At 45.5% G+C, this 25,742-nt stretch overlaps 1 protein-coding gene and 1 long non-coding RNA gene across 4 annotated transcripts in view; one reads left to right on the top strand and one right to left on the bottom strand.

The window, feature by feature from the left end:
- The window catches only part of LRMDA (leucine rich melanocyte differentiation associated), a 1,119,714-nt gene that overhangs the window by 567,911 nt on the left and 526,061 nt on the right, over window positions 1-25,742 (bottom strand). The window lies entirely within an intron of this gene.
- LOC125961097 (uncharacterized) overlaps window positions 1-25,742 on the top strand; it is a 274,111-nt gene that overhangs the window by 2,838 nt on the left and 245,531 nt on the right. Inside the window, exon 3 of one of the 2 annotated variants that reach the window (XR_007471411.1) lies at window positions 216-7,964. The exons of the other annotated variant lie outside the window; for it this stretch is intronic. This is a non-coding gene — a long non-coding RNA (uncharacterized LOC125961097). Of the gene's footprint in view, window positions 1-215; window positions 7,965-25,742 lie in introns of those variants that run through there. 2 annotated transcript variants of the gene reach the window in all.

Here is a 25,742-nt window from a genome sequence, read left to right as displayed (position 1 = left end):
AACCTCCCTAAACACTTAGGGAAGAGAGAGTCCAAATCTTCTAGACAGAAGATGGTTCCTTTGTCCTTTGTCCAGTATCAGGGATCATTTCCTTCTGGAGTCAGGAAACATCTATACCCTTTAGCCAATTAACCTGGCAGGTACACGCAACCAGCAATTTCACTTTTATGAATCATTATGGGATTAATTCTTTTTTCTTTTTTTGGCCGTGCCAGGCGGCTTGCAGGATCTCAGTTCCCCCACCAGGGATCGAACCTGGGCCCCCGGCCGTAAAAGAGCGGAGTCCTAACTGCTGGACGGTCCGGAAATTCCCCTGGGAGTATTTCTTGCCTACAATATACAAAAATGAAGAACTGGGGACATGATCTACTCAATAACATCCAATGCTTGCTTGAGTCATGGCAAAATATACACAGAAGCTCTACACAGAACACAGATGAAATAGATCCAGGGAAGTTCTGTATTGGATGAAAGAACATTCTTCCCTACTACCTAAATGCTGCCTGCAGGAGGACGAACCATCCAAAGACTCCTTTGCTCCTTCAAATGAGAGTCTTTATTTGTGACATGCAGAGGATGCATCTATGCTACCCTCTGGATAGCACCATTCACAAGCCCATAGGAGATGTGTTCATATATGTTGTGATCACGAACACATGCTTTGGAGTCTGAGAGACTTGCATACCTGCTAGCTTGTGACTCTAGAGTGTTCCTCAACTGATCTGGACCCCATTTTCCTCATGTGCATAGTGGAAAGACTGTCCTGCAGGGATAAGATTGTTGTAATTTAATGAGATAATATACATCAAATGCACGGCCCAGGGCCTGGGATATGGAAACGCTAAATAAATGAGTTGTCATCGTCGTCATCGTCATCATCATCTCATCCAATCCAAATAGTGTCCTGGCCTTAGTTGTCCATGCAGGCCACCACACACCGCAAGAAGGATATCAAACACTTTATGCTCTTGAATCTGTACTTTTGACAAGTCGGGGACAGCTGACTGTAGTGCTCCTGGGTGGTCTGCAGAAACACTGAGGCTGCACATGGTAAGAAGGGAAGTGTGGTGAGACGAGTAAACTGGAAGCCAGAGACCTAACGTTAGTCCTGGCTCACATCTAACTCCCTGTGTGAGCCTGACCAGTTGACTTGATCACACTAGGCTTTGGTTTCCTTATTTAACGAACAAAAACGAAGAACAAGAGACTATGAACCACATTACCACTTCCTAGACCAATAAGCCTGGTAAGCATCACTAGTGAATCTCAGAACTCTTTGCTGCTGAGCATGGCTGGGACTCAGAATTTATGTCAATAGAGATGTGGAGATTTAACCAAATGAGCAACTTATACCAGGAGCAGGTCAGGGAGAAATTTTGGGTGGTCTAAGAAAACCTCAAGGAACCCAATACCATACTCCCTAGGCGGAAGAGCCCTGGTGCATAAGAGGTACCCATTCATTGACTGTGCTCTGAGACCCTAATTTTTTTTAAAAATTCCATGTTGAGCTCATTATTCACACTTACACACATACACCTATATTCTCTATCTCCTGCTCGACAACCAGCAATCTCACACACACACACACACACACACACACACACCCTAAGATGTACATATATATGTGTGAATACGTAATATACATCTGTATATCTTTTCTATCCTGCTCTGCCACTTTTGCCCTAATCAGGTCATCTCTTTAGGCCTCATGTACACAGATACATTTATTACTTTTGGTAATTCTAAGTCTATACCGTTTATCCTCAAGCTAATTTTGTAAGATATTAGCTCCATTTTACAGATGAGGAGACTGAGGTCGGGAAAAGTTCAACAACAGCACAGAAGAGCTGGAATCCAAACAAGGTCTTGTGATTCCCAGCTCTAAGCCCTATGTACACAGCCTCTAACATGTTACCGTGGCTCCAAGGTGGCCTCCACAGGGCTCTCCATCCCTCTGTCTCCAGAAGCCCTCCATACCCACAATCTCCCAGCACTAGTCTTTCCCAAATCTCTCATCCAGGTCCTGGCAGCCTCTGGCATTTCCCAAGCACACAGTTCACCAAACGGGGCCATTTCTTCTTTATTATCTACACAACTATTCTTAATTATTTCTCCTCCAACCCAAAGTACTTATTTCTTATTTATGGGTGTAAATATAAAGCCAGCAGGGCTCATATTTCACAGGGAGTCATTCCAACGGCATCTAGAGCCTTCCAAATTTAAGGAGTAGGAGAGCTGATTCTCTGCCCGTTTCATTACAAAGGTTTTCCATAAATATTAGAATTTGAATTCCACCCAAGTAATGCATTAATAGATGCTAAACCATTAATAATTTCTGTACTTTTTCATAAATGGGCAAAGTCCAATAAATAAACTATATCTCTTTCACAGCAGAGCAGGGTTAACAAGTACCAAGGAGATTTCAAAGACAAACTACTGGTAGGGACTGCCAGGAGGTAAGATTCATAATGAAACCACAAATTCTGGAGACCCATTTTTTACTCTCCGCCACGGCAAGTATCTAAAATTAAGCGCTAAGCAGAAATCCGTCCTAGAATCTGACACACAGCAGTTTAGGTAAACAATCTCCAAAATTAAAAACAGATTCTGGATAATAAATAAGTCCGTGTGTGGATCTCTCTGATAACAGATACCTCACCCTGATAAATGAAAGGCGCTGGCCCTACCGAGCCTTTCTAAATTAGGCCAGATGATTCACCTAAAATATTTCATCTTGTGTCGCCTGTCTTAATGAACGGCAGTAATGGATAGCTTCTTACCGGTTACTGCATCAGAGCCAAAGGCCTCCAAGCTAATTATACTGCAGGCCTGGGGAAGGCAGCCCATCTGGAAGGGGCCAGCAGACAGGAGGGATTTCACCATGATACTCATTTACCAGGTCCCATGACCCAGGTCTGCTAGTTTCACTTGCTACTGTCCTAGAATTCTAGAAGGCGATCAGAATCATAGACGCCAGACAGCAAAGGTCAACACTGCAGGAGGCAGAAAAAGGGAGTCCAAGCTCCACCATTCCCAGCTGTGTGAACTGGGACAAACCCCTGGACACCTTTGGGCCTCACTTTCCCCATCTGTAAAGTGGGGATGATAAATGCCTGCCTAGCCTACCTCCTGGGGCTGTAGTGAGGACCAACAAGAAAGTGCACAGAGATGCACTCTGTAACCCCCCAAACAATCTTCTGTTATTACTGTTTGAACTAATCAAGTTCCGTCGTTAATTTGCCCAAATGTATTGAGCACGCTATATGAGTCAGGTGCTAGGAATGCCTCAGTGACCAGAGAGACAAGACCCAGCCCTCGTGGGGCTGGATTCTGGGGATGGCAGGTGTGCAACCTCGTGCAAAAAGTGGGCTGTAAAGGGGAGGAGAGGATGGCGGAGAAAAACCGAGCAGCAGAGGCAGCCATGGTGAGCCTGGGCAGGGAGCAGAGTGGCTGTTTTTGACAGGGAAGGCCTCACTGAGGACACAACTTTTAAGGAAAGCCCCTAAGGAGGAAAGAGAGGGAGCCTCAGAGATACCGGCAGAGAAAGAGAAGAAACCTAAGGGAAAACACCTCCAAGTAGTGTCTGAGGAGTGGCAAGGACTGGACACAGCTGTTTCTGCAGAGGGACCAGGGGCAGAGGGGAGGCTGGGGCAGAGGTCTGGTGGTTCAGGGGTGAGCTTGCCTGGGACCCCTGGAGGATGTCGGCCTTTGGAAAGATTTTAGCAGGGGAATAACTGGGTCTAACGTAGCATTTGAATGGGAGCACTCTGGAGCTGCTGTGCTGGGAATGATAAACAAATACCATACTACTCTCTTACGTTACTATTATTATTGTTACGGCAAGCATTTGTTCTGATCCAAAGGGCATCCTGATGGCGGGGGGGGGGGAATGGGAAGGGGGCTAAGGGGGAGGTCTACATGCTCACAACAACGAAGCGTAGAGAGGACTGCAGTGGGCAGACCACAGGGAGACAAGAGCTGGGGACAAGTGAGCCCCAAGTAGAAGGGAGCCTGGGGAGTGGCCTCCCGCAGCCAGGCCTGCCCGCTTCTCCAGCCAGGTTGTGGAGAGCTTTAGTGGGGAAGAAGGGCAGTGGGAGGAAACAAGAAAACGGACTTCTCCCCCTTCCCATGCCTTTGCTGCAGTCAGTCAAGCAACATGAAGCCCTACGCTTTCGAAGCCTGGAGCCTGAATCTTTATTACAAATGAAAACAAAATTTTCTTTTACAGAAAGAGGAGCTTTGTTGAAGGCCACGGACCACATTTTATCAGCATCTGGCGACGGCACAAGTGGCGAACACAACATCATAAGAGAAGCCATCTTGCCTCCTGCTTCGGAACAGAAAATGACGCCGGGGTCATTCCATTAGCAATCGCAGCTGCTTCTAAATGAAACACAGAGAACCTGAAGCCGACTAATGAAAGCAGCCGGCGATCCTCACCGATGCTAATGCTGAACGGATCTTTAAACCTCGCTCCTTCACCAGCTCCAAGCTGCGTCACAGTTCAAAAATCTCAAAAGTATTATACATGTTAATTCCTGTGTGAAGGAAATTACGACTCAGCATTCTTTCCTTTTCTGATTTCTGGCGACGCATTTGTTGTGCAGCTGGACTGTGTAATGCTCCCTTCCAAGGAGCAGGCAAGTCCAGTGGCAACATGGTCAAAGCTTGTTCTTCTACAAAATGTCCACAAAGAACAGGGATATGCATAGATGCGCGCGCGTAGAACCACATCTGGAAAGGCTGTGAAGTGGAGACGAAGATGGGGTGGGGCAAAGGTGTCCTGTTTTCAGGCCAGCTAGTGGCACTTCAGCTCACTAAACTGAACCAGTCATGCCTAGCTAGCACCTTTGCAACTTTTGCTATGCTTCTGTACCACTGCTATTCATATTTACTTCTTGTGGCTCTAAATTGGTAGTTCTCACTGCCTGGGGACAATCACATCCCCCAGGGAATATCTGACAATGTCTGGAGACATTTCTTTTTTTAATTTATTTTATTTATTTTTGGCTGCATTGGGTCTTCGCTGCTGCGCGCAGGCTTTCTCTAGTTGCAGAGAGCGGGGGCTACTCTTCGTTGAGGTGCACGGGCTTCTCATTGTTGTGGCTTCTCTTGTTGCAGAGCATGGGCTCCAGGCACGTGGGCCTCAGTAGTTGTGGCGCACGGGCTGAGTTGCTCCGCAGCATGTGGGATCTTCCTAGACCAGGGCTCAAACCCGTGTCTCCTGTATTGGCAGGCGGATTCTTAACCACTGTGCCGCCAGGGAAGCCCTGGAGACATTTTTTGACTGTCACAACCTGGAGGGAGGCGGTGCAACTGGCTTCTACTGGATGGAGGCCAGGTATGCTGCTAAATACCCTACAATGCACAGGACAGCCACCCACAGCAAACAAAAGCATTATCTTGTCAAGATATCATTAGTGCCAAGGTTGAGAAATCTTGCTCTAAGTTGACTCATTTCCCCCTACATTTATGTTAAAAAGGGGATTATATCTATAAAGGAAAGGCCAAGATCACCTATAATGAATAGAAAGTGTCCAGAGTCATAAGTGCAAATTATTCAAAAAACATACCCAATGAAAACAAAATATTACATTTTAGTTAGATATAGTAGCCTGCTCTCTTTGTTTAAAAAACAAAAGACATATTTACCTCCAAACTGAGACTTTCTCCTTATTATGGTCAAAACGACAGAAAGAGAATTGAAAGGGAATACCTTTTCCTTATGTGATTGATGATGCATCCATGTACCTCCCCAAATCATCTTGGGTACCACCAGCAGAAGGTGATATTGGCAGAGCTGATCTGTCAGTCTTCTCAGCGCCAAAACACGGGTATGGCTGTGGCTATTTACTGATGAGGAATCCCAAAGGGACAAAAGCAATGAGAAGCCAGAGTTATTTGCATTACGCATCTCTTGGGAAGCTGGTCATGGCAAGATGGAGATGCTTGGCTTAGAGACAGGAAAGCACCACTCAGAGATTTATAGTGGAGGGAGGTCCCTTCCAACATCTGAGGTGAGACTGAGCGATGAAAGCCTTTCCAGATGGCTTTGCGTATGCAAATCAAAGAAAATACGGCTGATTCCTTAGGCACTGTTTTATGACCCATATTCAACACTACTCTCACGCCATGAGAAAAGTATCCTATGGTCACATAAGCTACCTAGAGCAGCTGGCTGAACAAAACCTGAAGGTTTTCTTACTGCCAAACTTCTCTGAGCTCTTAATACAATAACGAGGACTGCAAATGCCTATCCCCCTCCCCTAGGACAAAGGAGATGCAACATTTCTCAAACTTATCAAGACACAGGTTGCTGTGGGTTTTTTTCTTGTGGAACATCTAGTCACCCCCTGGTATTCCAGGGAGCACAGCTTGAATAACTTAGTCCTAGAGGAAAAAGAATATTTCCTTTTCATCAAAGAATATGAGTGTTTTGAAAAATTACTGTTGTAAAATTACCCATACCTCAGAAAGAAAGCAGAAACCATATTTTATTGATGATTTAATCACTTGTGTCTGCTAAATAGGCACTCAAGATACATTCATTCCAATGCATGACACGCACTCCTCATTAACTCTCAGACCCTTCAGAATAATTGGCTCTAGAAATGATTAAGATCTATGGATCCAAACAACCATATACCTTGGTTCTGTAGCCCCGGGGGGGTGGGGGGAAAGGATGCTCCGGATTGAAAACACTATCTAAAAAACATCTCGCTCAACTCCTATTTGAGACCACAGCCCTTCTGCCGTGTCAGCTCCATCATTCAGCCTCTGCACACCCCAAGCAATGACCAGGTTTGGTTTTCTTTGGTTTTCCATCTTCCCTCAACATTGTGTCAAAAACTCTTTTCAGAACCTCTTCCAGCTTTACTGCATCTTTCCTTGGCGGGTCTTTGCCTGCCCAGCATGCACTCACCTTTTTTCTGAGAAGAGCACCTTGGTGTTCCCCAGGGAACCCCACCACCCCAGACTACCCATCACTGAGTTCTGCAGTGCTGACTCCACCCCGGCTCCAGGAAGGCACCTAAACGGGCCTGGCCAACCAGAGCGTCATAGCCCCAGACTGCGGAGACTGGCTCAGGATAGACAAGGGACCTGATCAAGGCCCTTAAGACCCAACTTGGGGGTGTGATGGAAGAGATGGTAAAAGGGGCTCTCTTTTTCCACTAAGGTAGCTGGGAAGATAACACAGAAGTCCTGGGGGGTTAGCGGCCTTCTTGCCTCCTTGAGGGGAAGGCCCGAGAGTCACCAGGCAGGAAAGCAACACCCTGAGGTGGAGGGAGAAAGACCACTTGTGTGCACTGTTGGGCCATGGAGCCAGCCATGCCCAACAGATACCCCTGCCCTTTTCAGATACATGCACTAATAAATTTCCTTTTATTTACATTAACTTACACTGAGATTCTGATTAAAACTTGCAATATGCTGGACGCCATGGTTGGTATCTAAAACTCCCTCTTGCTTACTTTCTCTCCATTTGTTAACATTCCTTCTTTTCCTACTCTCTTCCTTTCCCATTTTGCATTTTTCCTTGGAATTCTCCCTCAAAGTCAGAAAAAAAATAAAGAATGTTTCTGCTAACCCCTTGTGTCCGGCCCCCTCCAACATGGTGTCCATTCTCAAGAGACCACCGTCAAACCTCTCCCCATTTGGGGGGACAGGTAGTTCAGCCACAGATAACTGTTTGCACAGAGTTTATATATCCAGGCTGTTGTTGTATTCGTACAAGAAAACTAGAAAAATATCTTCATTCTCACCATGATAATGCACCAGGGCTCCCAGGACTTGGACTTGAAAACTAACACATTTATTTATGGACTGAGGTTTATTAAGAATGACGTTCGGGGGCTTCCCTGGTGGCGCAGTAGTTGAGAGTCCGCCTGCCGATGCAGGGGACACAGGTTCGTGCCCCGGTCCAGGAAGATCCCACATGTCGTGGAGCGGCTGGGTCCGTGAGCCATGGCCGCTGAGCCTGCACATTCGGAGCCTGTGCTCCACAACGGGAGAGGCCACAACAGTGAGAGGCCCGCGTACCGCAAAAAAAAAAAAAGAATGACCTTTGGGCAGAAGGTGAGGAAGAGCCTACCACCTTGTGTTCTTGAGCCCACTCCTCTCAAACTGGGGCCTGAAAAGGCAAAATGTGGCAGAGCTCCTGCTGACGCCGAGTTGCAAAATGCATCCCCAGGAGTTGAAAATCCTTCAGCACGGCCCACGATGGGCCGTGTGGCTGGCACATCAAGTGAGCCCCTTGCCCAGCTGTGAGATGCGCTCATCTAACCTCGGGTCGGGACATTCCCTTGATCCCCCAAACAGGGACACGGACAGAAGGGACACACAGCACACGGCTGCTCAGACTGCATGACGAGGTGGCCTTCCCGCCCTGGGCCCCGCATGGGGGACACGTGCCCTTGGCCTATGACCAGCCACAGGGCTGCTCCTCCAGGCAGGCTTGGCAGGCCTTCCCCGCCCCTGCTGGGAGGAAAGTGGCAGAGAAGTTGACAGCTCCGTGGCCTTGACTGTTCCTTCCCGGCCCGCAGACGAGGCCGCTGCCAGAGCAGCTCAGCCCACGGCCACGCACCTGTCCCTTCCTCCTTCTCCAGCTTCTGGCTTGGATCTCATCTCTGCGACACACGGATCCCCCAGGAAATCCAGGCAGCCTTCTCCCAGCAGCGAGCCCTTCTCTACCCGCACAGCCAGCACTTCCTGTCCCCTTGCTGCACTCGGATGAGCTCAGCAAGAACCCGCGCTACATCATGAAGCTGCCGAAGCAAAGGCCTGCCATTTAATACGCCTGGACTTGACTTTTTCAACGACCTCATGGTGCACGGTCAGTGCTCAACCAGGTGCAGCTCGCTGCCCTGGCCCAGCACCGCCCAGCCTGCCCCCTGCGTCAGGAGCAGCACTGCGGGGAGGAGAGAAAACAGGGGAAACAGCAATGCTTTTGGCCAATATGCATATACACGTGTATACACACACGTGCACACACACAGGTAACCATAATGCATCCACATATACAAACAGACATATACGCATCATACACACACTGTGTTTTCAAGTATGTAACTTCTAACCATAAATGAGAGCTAATTTGGAAACCATAAAAATGCTTTTGGGACACATGCATACATACAGCTCTATTTCTATACATGATTAAACAAACAAACTAATGTCAATTGTACCTTTGAAATCCAACAAAGCCACATCATTAACTGCACTTAAGCATTCGTTTATAATTTTCTTACATTTAAGGATCACCAATATGGGGCTATACAATTTCCGAAGCTAAGCTGGCAGTATTCTCTGCAGTAACTGTTTCTCAGGTTAGTCCTCTGACCAGAGAAGAGTATATGAGATTTGGAGGTGGACATGAGAGTGAAACAGCCCCAAGTTCAGCCATAGACCAAGCACAAAGAGAACAATCCTTTCATGATTTCTTGGTTCTGAGGAAGAGAAATAGCAGAGATTTCTTTTGTAGGACACTGGGGTGCTGAGAGGACGAGAGACCAAGCGGGGCAGTGGAAGGGGTGAGGAAAATGCCATTTACATGTCTGGCTCCCTTTTTCCACCTCCGTCTAGAACAGGCAGAGGAATTTGCTTCTCTATTTCTTCTTCCTGGGATCAGCTCTCCTCCTTCACCCCCAAATGGGTCCTAGCTGCCACGCCCTCTGTCCACGACCAGCCCTGGGCAGCCCTGTTGTGAGTGGCAGCTGGAAGGCTGCTTTCTCAGTGCAGGCAATGCGGAAGGCGTGAACAAGAGAGAAAGTACTTCCCATCAACAAATATTTTTAGTTTCTTGCTGCTGAAACTGGATGGCAGACACCATGGAGACGTTAAGAGGGCCATATTCAGCAGCGAAGACTGCTGTTCTCTGCCAGGTGGGAGAAGCTAACGTGACAAGCTCTTGCCCCGGCAGTGCACTTAGGGACAGGTCAGACACGAGACTCTTTACCACCATGTCCATATTCTAAAAACCTAAGTGAAATGGATGAGCAGAGAATTTGTACACTTTAAAAGGCAAGAATATCTTTAACTGTCCTCCAACCTCCAACCTTTCATCCTATCGTAAGTCCTACTAACGCTGCCCTATGGAATTTTCAACCTAATACTCTAGTCTCATAATTGGCCATGAAAAATTCATGTGAATAAATTCATAAAAATTGTCCATAAAAAATTCAGTGAGTCGAACGCAAAACATAAACAAAACACAAAGAGCTCCATTTTACTGAGCGTGGGCTGTGTGTCCATGTCTGCACCAACAATCTCACATGTATTATCTCACTTGATTCTCAAAACCACAACCTATAAAGTAGGTGCTATTTTAGACCCTTTACAGTGAAGGAATCCAGGGCAGGGCAGGAAAGGTCAGGTAACATACCCTAGGGCACCTAGCGCATAAGTAGTAGAGCTCTTATCTTGTGCTCTACTGTTTCCCAGGATATAAAAAATCCAAAGTGGGCTGAAAACAGAACAGTATCCAACTACTTTTCTAGAAAGTTTATCTGGTAGAAGGGAGCCCACCCACTGCTGATAGCATTCCCTCTCAATCCCTTAGGATATGAGTTCTCTGTTAAAAGCAGTGGCTGCCCAGGAGAAAAGCAATGGATTTCCCCAATTTACACTGCACACCCCAAGTGTTCGATCTCTACACATTCCATCAGAAATTTAGGGCATGGCCCCTGCCCTCCAGGTTACCTATGCAGAAACGATGAATACAAATGAAATTTAACACGAGGAACACCCATGCTCGGGTATATAGCACAGACTCTGTCTGCTTCAGGAGACCCAGAAGAAAGAGACCAAGGGGCCACCTACCTTATCACCAGGGTGAATAGTTAAGAATGGCTTTGAAATCTGGAAAATCCACGGTTCAAAGCCAATTGTGTCATCTCCCAGCTGTGTGATCTTGGGCAAGTTTGTTAACCTCTCTGAGCCTCTGTCTTAACTGAAAATGGGTGTTACACCATTTTCGTCAGGAGAAGACGATTAATATTTATTAAACGTTTAGCCTGGTGTCAAGCCTGTGTGAAGCACTCATGATTAGTGGTATCATTATCATCCTGAGAATCACCACTAACTCAGAACACCAGCCACAAAGAGCCACTTAAAGGGAATTGGGATCATCACTTCATATTCTTAGAGGAGAGACGGAAAGACACACAGCAAGGCAGTAAATGAGAAACCAAGGAAGAGGTTCTAAATTAGGCAGTTTGAAATTTTAATTTGGTTCCTCTCCCCTTAGTTGTTCCTGCCACAGCTTGAGCTGCTGAATGGTACAGACTGGACGGGCTAAATGCTTCTGCATGTCGAAAACTGACCCAGGAGTGTCCACGGGTGGACTCCCACATTCCCCACATCTAGAACTGTTCACCACAACCCCCAAGCTCTCCCCTATCTTTAGGTGGAAGCCAATTTGCAGAAGAGGAGCACAGCCCAGCGGAGACAGCACAAGATGCAGAGTCAAGCCCTGTTTTTATTTAAATCCCTACTGGTCCCTGTGGGCTGTGTGACCTTGAGTGAGATATTTACCTTTACTGAGTCCCAGTTTTCTCATCGGCAAATCAGAAAGATGAACACCTTCCTCACAAGGCTGCTGGAAAGACTAAAAGATAACATACGCAAGGGGTCTGGAACAATGCCTGTTCCACAGCAGGTGCTCGGTGATGGAAACTGCTAGAATTATGCCTATGCCTAGTTCTGTGTCTGTAGGCTCTCTCTCCTTTCCTGTGCTGAGTGAAGTAAAGCAAGTCCCATAAGAGATAACTCAGAGGATTTAAATGCCTATTCCCTTTTGGAGACCTCTGTCAAAATCTAGTTCAAAGCCACACCTTGGTGAGTCCTATGTAACCATTCCTATATGAATAACAAGGGAGCACCTAGAGCCACTGAGCCTGGAACCACCTTTAGCTGGCTTCATGGAACCTAGTCGTTGGAGATGCTTCTCTTCACTAACTGAAACTGCCAATTTACAGGAACCAAGCCTAAGAACTGCGGGACACTGGGCACTCAAGATGGGAGGGGGAATCCACACCACCCCCATAACTCAACAATGACCTAGTTTATCCAGACTCTGAGGACCCAAAGGATGTGAGGAGCCCATGTGGAGTCACCCTGCAGGTCAATGTAGGATCTTAGGATGGTCAGCCACATCCCTTGTCAGATACTCTGGGAGATACAATGTGAGAGAGAATCACCCCCTGACAAGTGAAGGAAGAAGAAAGCAATCTGCTCAAGCTGACTCAGCCTGCTGTCTGTCAGGAATGCCCTGAGGAATTCTGATCCACCCCAAAGATGTTCTGTTTGTTGAGAGCCTTCAACAAAGGCATTAACACCCTAAGGAGGGGAGATCAGCTCACTGCCCCCCACCAACTAGGAGTGATGTGGACTGGCCTAAGGGTGCTGGATATTTGGGGTGATTTGAAGTTCACCTGTAGCAAAAAAAAAGGGGCTCATATGGAAGAAGACAAACACCAAAGGCCAACTTCATCAACATCCTAATTGTGTATAAGGCAAATTCATGCTCCCAAACCTTTACTGCTGTGTGCTGGTCACGCCCCCTATACGTGTGGGAAAGGAGCTGGTGAATAATGATCTTTGTGTTGCTTCCTATTACTCACTTCCTAAAAGGCTCAAGAGCCTGGGAATAATACTGTCTAATCAAAGGCAAAGAAGCCATTCCAGTCGAGGAGTAACTACAGTATCTGAAAACGTGGCATCAATATAGGGTATTTCAATAGATGAAACTGAAACAGGAAAAAGATTCTGCTGACAAAAAAAAAAAAGGTTCTAAGAGCCATGCGTGCTCACAGTGATACTCCACAGTGTCTTGCAAGGTACCTGGCACACAGCAGAGTTCAACAGATATTGATGAATGAATGCTACAATCCAGAAAATATATCTTGTTTGACAGATGAATAAACTTAAATGACTAAACAGTGAGCCAGCACACACACACAAAAGACCTGCTGAGATCAAGACAGTGTTTTGTTCATAAAGTGAAAGTAAAACAATCAGAGAAAATTTTTAAATTTAGACTCCCAAAGTGAACCATTTTAATAAACAATTTCTAAGAATTTGCCCATTTCTTCCAGGTTGTCCATTTTATTGGCATAGAGTTGTCTGTAGTGATCTCTTATGATACTTTGTATTTCTGCAGTGTCAGTTGTTACTTGTCCTTTTTCATTTCTAATTCTGTTGATTTGAGTCTTCTCCCTTTTTTTCTTGATGAGTCTGGCTAATGGTTTATCAATTTTGTTTATCTTCTCAAAGAACCAGCTTTTAGTTTTATTGATCTTTGCTATTGTTTCCTTCATTTCTTTCTGATCTGATCTTTATGATTTCTTTCCTTCTGCTAACTTTGGGGTTTTTTTTTTGTTCTTTCTCTTAAAAAAAAAAAAAACAGACAACTTCTATAACCTGCAACTTTGGAACTTGCTAACATGTATAACCAGCCATAAATGTCCTTGAAGTTTGTGATTAGAACATTAAATTGTGCTTCCAACTTTTGTGAACCCACAGTTTAAAACCTGCAAGGGGAGAGTGATGAACTCATGGATTGTGTTGCTTACTTGGTACCAATGGGTTAATATCAGACACAGTATTGACTAGTTTCACACTGGTTGCTAAGCAACATTGCTTCCTTCTCCCAATGGTCTGACAGAGAGGATAAAAAAAGGGCAGAAAATGAGAAATGTTGGAAAAATAGGAAAGTGAAATTCAAAGGATCATAAGGTACAAGTTGTAGGAAGAGTAAAAGGGGAAATAATTCTTGCAGGATGTACTAAGACATCAGCTGCTTTATGACATCACAAGAGTAACAGTTGAGCCTCCAGCTCCAAAGACAGAGAAGGGAGTAGAAGATGAATGTCCCCCGACCCCAGCACAGTTCTGCTCATATTCAGTTCATGCTTAGACAGAAACGCATAGGGTCCACGGATGACAGCAAGCTGACCTGTGTGACAGACCATTATAGCCCAAACATAAAAAAAAAAAGTCTATCAAGTCCAGAAGGCACAACCAAACCTTCCCCATTATAACTCATTCTCCCAGTCCTTCAAGGAACTTTTGTGCCCCTCACATCTGAAAGGCCTCCAGTAAGTGATTTATACATTCAACAACATTGACTGAACGCTCGCTATGTGCCAGGCACTGGGCTGGGAACTGGAGGAGGAGTGATGGAGCCCTTGCCCTTGACTGATCACTCACCACTGAGCTTGGGTCCCCTCGATCACCATCTCGGTGTTCCATTTTTCTCAGGACTTTACCATAGAGCAATTTTAGAACCTCACAGAATGACCTAAGAGGTGTTATAGGACAGAACCCACCCAACCCCACCCCAGGTCAGCTGCAGGACAGGCCTACAAGGCTGCTGAACTGTTTCCTGCCTGAAATCTCCAGGATGATTCTAAAAGAAATTTCCCAGAGAGAGGCAGCATATTAGCCCGTGAATGTCCATTTTCATAAATGAGTTCCCTACACTGGAAGTTGTCATATGCTGTGTCCTGCAGGAACACAGATACTGGACAGGTCAGTTTTGACACTGGGGAGAGGCTCAGGAAATGGTTGCCATAGGTGCTAGCTGGCATTCGGAAAATGGGAAGGAAGAAGAATCAGAGGGTCCTGGAGGCAAGCGAGGAAAGGAGGAGTCCTGGAAAACCAAAAGACAGGGGAGACACCAAAAGGGAGATAAAGAAACTTTTATCAGCAGGGGCTTTGAAGCTGGTCCCCTGCTGACTTGCACCACTGGGTAATTTACCCAGCCTATCCCAGACTGAGTTTCCTCATCTGCAGAATAGCAAAAACACTTAGCTTGTAGTGTTGGGAGAATTAAAAGTATCATCTTTATAATTCTCCAAAGAAGACATACAGATGGCCAACAGGCACATGAAAAGATGGTCATCATCGCTAATTATTAGAGAAATGCAAATCAAAACTACCACCTCACACAGGTCAAAATGGCCATCTACAAATAATAAATGCTGGAGAGGGTGTGGAGAAAAGGGAGCCCTCTTACTCTTTTGGTGGGAATGTAAATGGGTGTAGACATTATAGATAACAGTATGGCGGTCCCTCAAAAAACTAAAAACAGAGTTACCATATGATCCAGCAATCCCACTCCTAGGCATATATCTGGAGAAAACTCTCATTCGAAAAGATACATGCACCCCCATGTTCGTAACAGTACTATTTACAATAGCCAAGACATGGAAACAACCTTGATGTCCATTGACAGATGAACGGATAAAGATGTGGTATACACACACACACACACACACACACACACACACACACACACAATGGAATATTACTCAGCCATATAAAAGAATGAAATGATGCCATTTGCAACAACATGGATGGACCTAGAGATTATCATACTAAGCGAAGTAAGTCAGAAAGAGAAAGACAAATACCATATGATATCACTTATATGTGGAATATAAAATACGACACAAGTGAACATATCTACAAAAAAGAAACAGACTCACAGTCATAGAGAACAGACTTGCGGTTGCCAAGGGGGAAGGGGAGTGGGGAGGGAAGGATTGGGAGTTTGAGGTTAGCAGATGCAGACTAGTATATATAGGATGGATAAACAGCAAGGTCCTACTCTATAGCATAGTGAACTATATTAAATATCCTGTGATAAACCATAATGGAAAAGAAAATGAAGAAAAATATGTATAACTGAGTCACTTTGTTGTACAGCAGAAATTAACACAACATTGTAAAACAACTATACTTCAATAAAAATTTTTTTTAAGTGTTATCTTTAAAACAATCGCATGGTGCCTGGCACACAGTAAATGCTCAATAAACTGTAAGCAATGTTATGATCATATATGGAACCACTTTACACTGTAAAACACTAGTTTTAACCATTAATTATTATGTATAGCTGTGTCTAAGATTGGTCCTAGTTAATTGCCAACCTCATTCCTCTAAGCCAGTGTTTCCCTAATTTCACGTGTGTACTAGTCTCATAATTTCTGCTCTATCCAAGTGCTACCTTTTGTAATAATAGTATTGGTAAAACCACAATAATAGTAACAATAAGAAAAATAACAAAAACAGCAGCAACAATAACCACGACAAATATTCCTGGAGTATTTATCACATGCCTGGCACAATTCTAAGAGCTTTAAAGTACTAATTCATCTGATTCTTACAACAACTCTAGGAGGTAGATACTATTATTAATGCCATTTTACAGATAAGCAAACTGAGGCATGGAAAGGCTAAGGTCATTTGGCCAATAAGTGGCAGATCACAAATTCAAATCCAGACAGTCTGCCCCAGAGCCCACACCTGACTCATATGAATACAGCCTCTCTCATCTCTGTATGCCTACATTTACTTTAGTTTTTAAAAATTGATTCAAATGTTTTTAAAACATTATACTATTATATAATAATATCTGTAAAATTCTGGGTTTAATATTTTAATTATAATTTTTCTCATATAAATAATAATTACAAGGTTATTTAAATAAGAAATTTCCATGTACTACCTAAAATCCTCAATGAAACAAACATTAGAAAAATACTGCTCTGGTCACCTGGGAATTTCTTCTACTTCAAGCCAAAAAAACCCCACCATGGACCAATACTAACAATTCACTGGTAGTCACCTACCTCAATACCCATTCTCTAAGTCCTCCCTGGTAACAGAGCCTGGATTTTTCTGTGGCCTGTGGCTGCCACGATGAAAGAGTATATTTCAGCTACCTCTAGCTCAGTGATTAAATTCTGGCCAATGAGAATTAAAGGACTTTGCTATGTGGGACTTCACGGAAGTTTCCTTAAAAGAGAATGAACCGGTCCTTTACTCCTTCTCCCTCTTGCTTCTGGAATGAGCACATGATGACAAGAGCACAGCTGCCACCTTGAATCATGAGAAAATACACTAAGAACATCAGAACCCCAAAGAGAAGGAACCAGGGGTCCTCATGACCACAAAACTATCACAACCCTGCACTACCCACACCTCCAAACTTTTTATTTGAGAGAGAAGTAAATCTCCACAGTGTTAAGCCACTGTGAATCAAGCCTTTCTATTGCATTCAGCTGCACCTCATCCTAATGAATACACCATCCATCTCTTACTCTGGCAACCCCTGCCCCTCAACCACGAAACTTGCAAAAAATTTCACCCTGAGAATCTGTCCCCTAAGTATTCAAGGAACTAAGCAAATCCTGAGGCAATAAGTGCTGCCATTTATGTGTTCACTATGAACCACTCTGTTCGAAACGCTTTCTATACATGAGTATTTAATCCTGCCAACAAACCTACATGATAGGGACCGTTGTAACCTCATTTATACGGATGAGGAAACGGGCACAGAGAGGTGTAAGTACCATGCCCAAGGTCATGGAACGAGTAAGCGGCAGAGCCAGAACTCAAACCCAACAGTTTGACCCCAAAGAATGAGTTTTCAACCCTAATGCTCTCTCCCTGGAATCAAAGGGGCATCACACACTGGACTCTCAGGGGAGCTGGCTTCTAAGTGGCTCCAACTTCTTCCCCGTCATGGACCACAGGTCAACTCCTGTGAAAACTGAAATGACTTTGGCCTCTCGAGAAATCGTCCTGGGGCCCCTTGTTACTGACTTACTTTGTAGGTGAAAGAAATATTCAAAAATAGGTCCAAAAGGAATCTCCAGAAATTCTCTGCCTTGTGCCCCTCAGGAACTGCACCAGGCTCCCCAGATGCCCTGGACAGAGCAGGGTGTGTGCCCTCCGCCCCTTCCATGGCCACCGCAGAGTTAATTCTATTTCCAAGGCCTGGCACATGTTCAGTCAAAAACCTGGCTGAGTGCCTGTTGTTTACTGAAGCTGGGGAAGAAGCATCTGCAACATTACGAAAAACATATTGTAAAAGGCAACACATGCAAATTAAACCTCTTGAGCTATGAGTAAATTGCTGGGAAAATTTATAACTCATTTAATAAAACTTGAAGTAAATACATAGCCTGGCTCCCAGGGAAAACAAAATATTTCCCACAATTCTCTCCTCTTAAAAAAAAAAAAAAAAGAACCTTCAAGCCAGACAGCTCTACCAAGTAGAAAGTATAAATAGCAGCTGTGGTGGTAAGCAAAACCCACTTTGGATTGCGGGCTATTTAATGCCCACGTGGGCAGTGCCACACCCTCTGCTCTGAGATCTATTTGCCAACATCCAGGCCTAGAACATCTCCATAATAATCCATGATTGTGCTCACCCAACACAGCTCTACGGGGCATCTTCTATTCACTAATTCATTCAACAAGTATCTATTGAGTGTCTACCCAAGAGGCAGGGTAATATAGTGATTACGAACACATGCTCTGGGGCCCTGCTGCCTGGCCCTGCAGCCCAGGCTCCGCCACTCACTAGCTGTATGACCTTGGGCTTCGGTGTCAACCCTCTGTGCCTCAGTCTCCTCATCTGTAAAATAGGAATTACAATAAGATCCACATCCTGGGGTCACTGACAAAACTGAATGGGTGAATACATATCAAGTGCTTAGAACAATGCCTGGCAAATGGTCATCTTTTAATAAATATTAGCTCCTTGTTATTTACTAGCTGGCATTATGGGCCAGCCACTCCGTGAGGTACACAGGACACAATATCAAACAAGGTAGATGAGGTCCTCTCTCATGGAGCTTATGTTCTCCTAGAGGCTTGGGGGTAGAGAGACAATACACATGAAGACATATGAATCAATAACACTTCTTAAGATAGGAACAGGTGCTCTGAAGACAGCAAAACAGAGGAATAGAATAGAGATGATTGCCAAGTAGGAGTGGGGGCCATTTTGGTTATGGTCATCAAAGAAAGTCTCTCTGAGGCAGTGACACAGGAGCTCAGACCCACATGGTAAGAAGTTACCAACTAAACCAAGAATGTTCTACACCAAAGGAGTAACTTGAATATTCTAAAACTAAAGAAAGAGTTTGTTCTCCTTGAGCAACAGCACAAGGCCTGCAGGGCTGGCGTGTCCAGAATGGGAAGAGGCCCGGGAGTTGAGGTGGGAGATTCAGCTGGACCAAGTCACACCGAGTCTTGTAGGCCACGGAAGGCCTTATACCAAGGGCAACAGGCCACCACCGGAGGGATTGGGGGAAGAGAGTGTGACTCGATCTGATGGACAATTTAAAAGCCCACTCCAGCTGCCACACGGTGAATGGATCACGGGGACGCAGGCAGGGAAGGGGAAAGGGCAGAGAGGAAGCTGCTACGGTTGTCCCAGCAAGACGGGATGCGCCCCTGGGCGTGAGCCAGGTGCTGCTGGAGGAGACTCAGGAAGTAGTTTAGGAGTGCAGCTGATAGGATAGGTTGGATGTGGAGGTGAAGGAAAGAAAGAAATCAAGAACGACTCCTAGGACTTCCCTGGTGGCGCAGCGGTTGAGAGTCCACCTGCCGATGCGGGGGACACGGGTTCGTGCCCCGGTCCAGGAAGATCCCACATGCCGCGGAGTGGCTAGGCCCGTGAGCCATGGCCGCTGAGCCTGCGCATCCAGAGCCTGTGCTCCGCAACGGGAGAGGCCACAGCGGTGAGACGCCCGCATACCGCAAAAATAAATAAATAAATAAATAAAACCGCAAAAGAGAATGACTCCTAGTTTGGGAGGCCTGGTTTACTCCTCAGCCTGTGATGAATGCTGAGCAGACACGGCTTCCATTTGTAAGAGAGCTTTAAAGAGAGTTGGTCAGAGCAGCCTAATACACACGAAATAGAGCCAAGGGAAAATGGGATAGCGGTACCTAAGTGCACGGTTTATAGTGCAAGGTTCAAAGAAAGGAGAGAACACCATTTCAAGGAAGGCCACAGAATATGGGGCACCACACCTGGCCCTGAGAACACAGTCACTGGCATTCCATGAAGACAGGGTCACATGAGCACACGTGGAAGAGGAAGGTCCAACATGGGCCACTCCAAAGAAGTAAGGCCAATCACCGGATAGAAATGATGGCGTCCACCCAACTCACTATCAATTTTCCGGAAACTCTCCTAGAGGAAAAGTGGCGATGGAGGTATGACCTCATTCCCATTTGGTCACCCTCGTTTCCATCGTTTGGGAAGGATCAGGAAGTCCTTGGAGAAAACTGTCAACATATGGACACTCAGGTATGTAGGGCAGTGGCTTAGAGTCCAGGGCCTTCAGTCAAGGAGCCCTGGGTTCAAGTCCAAACTTGAACACTTATTGGCCCTTAGTGACCCTGGACAAGTCACTCATCTTCTCTAATCCTCAGCGCCTATAAAATGGAACAATAATATTATCACCATGTAGAATTAAGGGAAGTAACACTCCTAAAGGACTTAGCACACTGCCTGACATGAGACGAAAGTTCTCAGCAATTGTTATTTAAAGAAATCATTGTTCCCTGCACAGAATCCTGCAAATATTCTATCATAGCTTGCCCATACTTGATGACTATTGCCCATTTAAGCATCTCTATTCCTCACTAGTTTGTAAAATATACAAGTGAACCAGTCTTGGGTTGCTCACCTTTACTACCAGCAGCTAACAAGATGCCGAGTATTAATAATAGTAAATACTGTAATTATTATTTATGGGAGTCAATATTCACTAAGCTCTATGTGCCCAGCATGACACCAAGCACTTTGCAGGCATTAAATCACAGGAAAGGTATAGGAGGGTGAGAAGAGCATGAATACTTCATTTTCAATCTCTGCTCCATTGTTTACTACCTGTCTGACCTTTAGCTTAAGCTTTCTACAACTCAGTGTCTGCATCTGCAAAATGAGGGAAAAGCAGCACTAACCTCACTGAGTTGCTGTGATGATTAAATGAATTAACAAATGGGAAGCTCTTGGAACAGGCCCTGGGCCTAAGTAAAGGCTATGAAAGTGTTAACTATGATTACGATTACCAGTCACAACCACCCTATGCGAGGCAGGTGCTGCTGTCATTCCCATTTTGCAAACAAAAGCCCAAAGAAGTTCAACAAACTCCCCATGGACATACTCTCCAGAAACCAGATGCCTAACAAGTATGTTTTGGAGGAATAATGAGCAACAGGCTTTGCTGGTTAGCTCATCCCGTGAAAGCTTTGGCCCTGAACATCAGTGAGTTACAGGCAGGAGCATGCTTCACAAGGTGTGTCATCAGCCTCCCTGGCACGGCAGCCTCAGGAGACAGTTCAGTGGAACGCAGGACACACTCGTGGATAAAGAGGATGCTGGACCTTTAAGAGAAATGAACAGAAGACAGAAGAAGAAAACCTGGGGACAGCGGTATACCACAGATAAAAGAAGAGGCAGAATCGACCCTTTTAAAAATGGAAAATCTGTTGTTCATAGTTCCGCCAACATCTACACGGCAGGGACTGCCCAAACCACATGCCAAGGCCTGGCAGGACGGCTCAGAACCAAGAGGTAAATTAGGCTCCACCACGTGACTTAAACCAAGCGCAATGTGACTACACATTTTGGGGTCCCCTTTGTAGATACTCTAAATCCAGGTTGCTTTCAGCTAGAGAACCCTTCCTTCTGGGGGCAGGTGGCCTTTCTACCCCACCCCTTGGGGCATCTTTGCCACCCCCGTACTCCTGCTGCTGCCATCACTCTGCTTCTTAATCCAGGGACCTTCATGCTTCAGAGGGTGAGGGCACAAAGCTCGCCTGTCTTGCAGATCATTACGACGGTCAGGTTTCCTTGCATCGTGGAAAAAAGACAGCCGTGGCATATGAGAACCACATACGGCTTAAGCCGTTGGGGCAACAGTGTCACATAAACCTGAATGTGAATCCCGGCTCTGCCACTCATTTGCTGCAGGGCCTCAGGCAAGTTACTAAAGTTGTTTAATGGAGCTGAGTCTTGGGTGCCTCGTCACTAAAACGGGATGAAAAATAGTACCTACCACAGGGCCTTGGAAAATGAATGGGGTAGTGCATGCAGAACCCAGCGCCCGGGAGGTAGGTACTCATAAAGCTTAGGAGCTGTTGCTGTTTTGATGGTGAACTGGTTTCATCCTGAAAGGACTTACTCTCAATGCAGTATTAATTTCCTCAGGGTGAGGAGGGATGAATCAGCAGAGCACCGAGGATCTTTAGGGCAATGGAAATATTCTCTAGGATGCTACAGTGATGGATACGTGGCATCATACCTTTATCCAAACCCACAATGTACAACACCAAGAATGAATCCTCATGTTAACTATGGAGATTGGGTGATTATGAGGTGTCAGCGTAGGTTATCAGTGGTAACAAATGGACCACTCTGGTGGGGGATGGAGGTCATGTGGGAGCAGGGAGTACAGGGGCAGTCTCTGTACCATCCTCTCCATTTTGCTGTGAACCTACAACTGCTCTAAAAAAAAACTAAGTCTTAAAAAAAAAAAAATTCCCCAAGGTAACACATAGGCCAGAGAAGCTCAATACAACCTCTTAACAAGAATTTCTGCAAATTCTGCTCCAGCCCCACCCCATGTATGCTGCAGACGGCAGCAGTGGAGGTTTGGGGATCCTGGCACAGGGGAACTTCTTCACTCCTGACAATTCTTCTAAGAATAAAGGCAGAAGATGACTGCTTCTGACGTACTGCTCCAGGCCCCTCTCCAATCTCTCCTGGATTTGGACATCACTCAGGCCCATCAGAACCCTGAGACTGCTGTCTGCCGACTGACAACAGAAAGAGAAATTTAGAGGTGTGAGTGAAATGACAGAGCTGTCACGGCTGCCTCTAAAACGACTCTTTTCTTAAAGAAAGGAAAGATAACAGAAAGGAAAAAAAAAAAAACCCTCAGACAGCTGCGATACCCTGTCACAGTTGCTGGCAGAGGTTTTTTCAAAATGGCTTCGGATGAATTTTAAAAAACTGAGAAGGGCAAAATAGTTACCCCCAATTTTAATCCTTGTATGTGTAGGATAGCATTTGGGGGACAAATCCCCTTCTCTGCAGGGAATTCTATTCAATACTCTGTAATGACCTATATGGGAATAGAATCTAAGTAGGAGTGGATATATGTGTATGTATAACTGACTCACTTTGCTGTACAGCAGAAACTAACACAACATTGTAAATCAACTACACTCCAATTTAAAAATATAATTAAAAAAGAAAAAATCTCCACCTTTGGACCCAATATAAGAAAATGTCAGCTAAATATTTTTACTTGGAGAATGGGAGCAATTTTCTTACCTTTTAAAAAATATTTGTTAACAAACAAACAGACAAAAAACACTCAAATCCCAGACTCCAGGGTCTCCTTCCTTTCACTGAGACCAGCTCATGACCTTAGTTCCTAATTCTTAGGTGGACTTTTGGTCAATGAATGCCATGTTAGTCATTGTGATCTCCAGCCCTGGCTTCTGTGATCCAACACATCAAAGTCACATGTTTGTTACACGTTCAGACAACAGCCTGGGCGAGATGCCCAAGTCCCAGATCTCCCTTCCCCTTCCTTGTCATCCAATACTTCCGCCACTGTTAGTAGTTTAAAATGTCTTGTTTCTTTCTTTGACATCCAAAACATGAAAAACTTGACCGTTGCGGGGGGGGGGGGGCTTTTCTCAAAAAAACAAACCGCCCTAGACTGAAAGGCACAGGCTGAGTCTACATCCAGCATCCCTGCAGCAACAGAGAAGTCATTGGCCAAGGAGATCACGTTTCAAAGGCTCCCATTTTTCTCAGTTTTCTGAAAGCCCTAACTTTACAATAACCATGAGAATAAACAGATTCCCAATCTCACCACAGGTCAAACACAGCCCAGAAAGGAATGTCTTTATTAAGATAATGCCTTGGAAAAACCAATAATTCTAATAGCCACTAAAAAAAAAAAAAAACAAACAAAAAAACACACAGATCATAATCGATGGAAGGAAACTGCACTTTGAGTATTTTTCCAAGAGTACGAGAGAGTCAAGCAGACCAGCGTAAGAAACCCCATCCCTGCTTGTAAAACGCTCCAGGAGAACCACAAACCTACATTGGACTGCTGATTGATGTAACGCTTGGATCAGAAATACACTGCATGAAATACAATTTCCAGAGAGGAAAAGGAAGTTCTTGATGAGTCTGGTGAAAGAGTGATAAAAGCTTCACTCAAGGCTTGCACTTCAGTATCAGATTGTGGGAAACCTTCATTGAAACAACCCAACCGAGTCCATTAGCCATCCATCGGCAAGCACTACATAAACCCTTAACACCTCGCCTAAGAGAAGGCCCCATAATCACCCTGATTCCTGCTGGGAGGAGAGGGAAGGCAAAGCAGCAGATGGAGAGGCTGCCTAAAGCCATCCCAAGGACAAAAGACATTCTTCTTAGATGGGGAGAGCAAGGGAAGAAGACAACATCCACAGGAAGAAGGAAACAGACCAACATGAATTTCTTCTCTCTCCACCGGCATCTCCACGATCGCAATACTGACTTCGGGGTCACTGAGAAACCCTGACTGTGGAAGAGAGGAATGGAAACCGTGCTGGGGCAAGAGTAGGGAGACTGGGTCCTGCTTTTGGCCCTTAGGTCTGTGTGACAGGCATTATTCATGCCCTCAGCTCTCGACGTAGGACAACAACTTCTGCCTTTCCCACCTTTTGGGGTTATTCAAAATAGCCAAAATAGCAATGGCAATGAAACTGCTTTCAAGATTTCAAAACACTGAACAAATCTAAGGCATCAATACTATTTTAGATACTATGTAAGTTGCGACTCCATAGTTCCTTGTGCTTGTCCGTTCATCCAGACCTATGGTGAGGGCTAAAAGGGACAGAACAACACAGGTATAAAGGACATGGTCTTCTATGCCATCCCCCTTCCAAGCTCTCTCTCTCCCTGCTCATCTCCAAAGCTTTCCTTCAGCAAGTTCTCTGGCTTTTTCCTGACTTTTGGTCCCCACAGGTGGCTGAGAGAGAAGGAGCACAGCTCAATGACTAGAATAAAATCCCATAAGCTGGCCTCGTAAAATGGACACGCTAGAAGTACCATGATGCATACTGGGACGCGAAGAATGAAAAGTCCTGACTAGACAGGGGAGAACATGGAGGTGGTTTTTAAACCTCTTTGAATAGCAGCACTTTTCCCCCAAAGAATCCTCTGCCAAAGTCTAATGTGTAAGTAGATCAGGGTAGAAGGCCTGGGGCTGAGGCGGTGCTGAGAGGGGTCAGAGTCCACATCCCAGCTTCCCCTCACCTGTGAGGTGGACAAAGGAAAGGTCTGGAAACCCACAAGCATTTCATTTCTTCCTTTTACGGATGAGGCGACTGGGGCCTACACAGGAGAAAAAACTGGACCACGGCCCCAAAGCTAGCTCTTGGCCAGACCAGACTTCCATCTTCTTGTCCCAAGTCCAAGCCTTTTCCACAGACCACACTTCCCCCTAAGGTGGCTCAGGAGGATGTGTGTCTGAATAGAGAGCTAGGAACACAAGCAGCCCGGGAGAGACCCACAGAGCCTTCCAATGGCAAAGGGCAAATGGGCCTCAGGGTCAAGGCCGATGCTACCCTTCCGCCTGAATCCCACTGCAGCAGCCACTGCCTTTGTGCTCTATCTCAGGCAAATCCATTTGTACAGAGTCCTTGATAAACGCCACAGATATGCCAAATGCCCTCTAGGACGTCAGCCCTGGAACAGGGTTCCCACATGCAGGAGGCATCACCCCACCCTGCCCCAGACACCACCACCCCTAACCTGCAAGCTCACTTTTGAAGGCATTACATTTACAAGTTGTGCCTGGGGACTCAGAGTTCCACTTCCTCTAGAAACAGTATTGTCACTGGTGACGGGTTCCTAAGGC

Source organism: Orcinus orca, chromosome 14 (genome assembly GCF_937001465.1).
Source record: "Orcinus orca chromosome 14, mOrcOrc1.1, whole genome shotgun sequence".
NCBI classification, from domain to species: domain Eukaryota; kingdom Metazoa; phylum Chordata; class Mammalia; order Artiodactyla; family Delphinidae; genus Orcinus; species Orcinus orca.
The sequence above is the reverse complement of the archived record's forward strand: the minus strand, read 5'-3'. Positions and strand labels throughout refer to the sequence as shown.